Source organism: Odontomachus brunneus, unplaced genomic scaffold (assembly GCF_010583005.1).
Source record: "Odontomachus brunneus isolate Ranch 3 - 2012 unplaced genomic scaffold, Obru_v1 Obru_scaffold_086, whole genome shotgun sequence".
NCBI lineage: Eukaryota > Metazoa > Arthropoda > Insecta > Hymenoptera > Formicidae > Odontomachus > Odontomachus brunneus.
The window spans coordinates 1,076,475-1,079,455 of NW_022639536.1; positions in this window are offsets into that span (position 1 = coordinate 1,076,475).

Genomic DNA, 2,981 nt, shown 5'->3' on the forward strand with positions numbered 1-2,981 from the left:
TATATATATATATATATATATATATATATATATATATATGTGTGTAAGGTGTAGTAAAAAGAAATCCATCATTTTTGTATGAAATTGAAGGCTTTATTTAGCATAGTTAGAATGATCCAATTTAGCTCAAATATGCACCGTTTTGTTCAATAACTTGTTGCCATTTTGAAGGTAATTCCATTATACCTTTCTCATAGAAACCCTTGTCTCTATTGGCAAAAAACAGGGACAGTTGATTTTCACAAGCTTCTCTTGAGGCGAATTTTTCACCAGCAAAATCATTCGCCATAGACAGGAAAAGGTGGTAATCACTTGATGCCAGGTCCGGACTATAAGGTGGATGTATAAGAACCTCCCAACCAAGCTCCCGGAGATTCTGGCGAGTCACTATCGATGTGTGTGGCCTGGCGTTGTCCTGATGGAACACAATTCCTCTCCTATTGGCCAAAGCTGGCCGCTTCTGGGCGATTGATTCCTTCAGACGGTCCAATTGTTGACAGTACAGGTCCGAATTAAGAGTTTGGCCGTAGGGGAGCAGCTCATAGTGGATGATTCCCTGCCAATCCCACCAAACACACAGCAAAGCCTTCCTGACCGTCAATCCTGGCTTGGCCACCGTTTGCGCCGGCTCACCGCGTTTCGACCACGACCGTTTTCGCTTGACGTTGTCGTAAGTGACCCACTTTTCATCACCAGTCACCATCCGCTGCAGAAATGGGTCGATTTTGTTGCGATTCAGCAGCGATTCGCAGATGGAAATTCGGTCCATGAGGTTTTTTTGCGTTAACTCGTGTGGCACCCATACATCGAGCTTCTTTTTGTATCCAGCCTTATTCAAGTGGTTCCAAACGGTTTTTTGTGCAATGTTTAGCTTCTGGGCAATCTAAACAGTGCTTACATGACGTTCGGACTCGACGATTTCCATTATTTTATCGACAATTGGCCTTCCAGAGCGTGGTGCATCTTTGACATCAAAATTACCGGAACGGAATCAGCGAAACCAAAATTGCGCGTGATTGGCTGTTACAGTATCAGGACCATAAACACTATTCACATTTTCAGCCGCCTGGCTTGCGTTTTCGCCTTTATCGAAGAAAAACTGTAAAATATGGCGTATTTTCTCTTTGCTGGTGTCCATCTTTGACGCGCGCTCAAACAATACTGAGTCAAACAATCACAAAACTGTCTCAGAAGTTTTTTTAGTACGAAATCTTATCTTTCTAACGCCATCTAGTGTAAACCGACCGCACTTATACAACGCGAGATACACATTACTAAAGCCATCTATTGGAAAAATAATGGATTTCTTTTTACTACACTTTATATGTATACTTATTTATTACTAATACTAATTGATCAGCTGTGAAACAGTATTGTATATAAAGTTAGGAGATATTAAGATTAAAGATTCGTTTTATAAACGCGAGTTATTTATTCTGGTCACGCGAACGAGTGCAACATTTTGGGGGCTCGTCCGGGATAAAACACGAGTGCGGTGTGGACGGTGTTCGACGAACGTGTGATTATATGAGATGATCAGCACGGGAATGACTTCGCTGGCCCATTCTCCTCAAATGCGGACGCGGTCACAGGCGTTAAGTTTGCGGGCTGCTGGAGAGGCGGCTCCCGAACTGTGGAGGCCCTTACGCTTCAGTCTGCGTTTGAAGAAATCCGTTTGCTGCGTGAGGAGCAACAGAGGCAGCGGGACGATTTTGAATAGCTTAATCGGAGGGAGAGAGAGAGAGAGAGAGAGAGAGAGAGAGAGAGGAAGAGGTTGGAGAACGTGAAACACCACATCCACAAAATCCAGGCCAGTCACGTTTAAATTTCGCAAATAATATTAATATATCCGGAAATAGCTTTGGTTTTAAATTAAATCCTGACATCTATGATGGAGGAGTTTCGTTGCACGAATATTTAATTCAATTTAATTTAATAGCGAGAGCTAATCGGTGGGAGAATTCAGAAAGGTCGGTTTAGCTCAGTTTTAGCTTCTTGTTTAAGGGGAAAGGCGCGTATGATATTAGACGGACTTGGAGAAAATGAAAATTTAGATTTTAAAGAGCTCGAAAGAAGATTAAAATTACGATTCGGAAATGAATTTTTGGGCTAATCTTTTTATTCACAATTTACGAATCGGAAGCAAAAAGTAGGGGAAGATCTGCCGACTTTTGGAGCAGATATAGAACGATTATTGAGACTAGCTTACCCCAAGTGTAATTATGAGGTAAGAGATAAATCGTGTGTGTGAAGCTGGCGTCTCATTTCATGGAAACTCACAAATTATTTAGAGTTCTGGCTTCTTTTTCAATAGTTCTAGAGTTCCTGATAAGTTAAACAAATAGTTCTGTTCATTAAAGCAGAAAAATTGGGTCCGGACAAACTGAGACGCCAGGTTCACGCTGCGTCTCAGTTTGTCCTAAACAAGTTCCGCGGCAATATGATATCACAATTTGAAAGATTCATAGTTCTACAAGAGTTCTATAAAGAGTTCCACCCCAGAAACGCAAAAAAAATAATTACAGATAAATTAAGTTTAGCGGAAACATGTAACAAGAATACGATTTGAGACGCTGCCGGAAATTTCAGAGATGTAGCGATCCTAAAAGAGTTCTCGTATAATTCAGAGCATGCTAAAACATTTTCCAAAGAGTAATATGCATTGGAGTTGTTGTACAATTTTTAAATAAATTAAAAATCGTCGAGCGTCGCGCACTTAGAAAGATACGAGACGCTGGCCAAAATCTAAGAGCTCTTGTCTATCCAAAATGTTTCTCGCATACGTCTGGCCATATATAAATATCTTCTAAAGAGTTCTATGCTTTGGCAAAGTTTTATGATTTTTAAATAAATTAATAACACCCGAGTGTAGCGCACTTGGACAGAAAGGTGTGAGACTCTAGTCAAGATCTAAGAGTTCTCGTCTTTCTAAAAAACATTTCGAATAGTACTTATCACGCTCAACAATGCTCTAAAGAGTT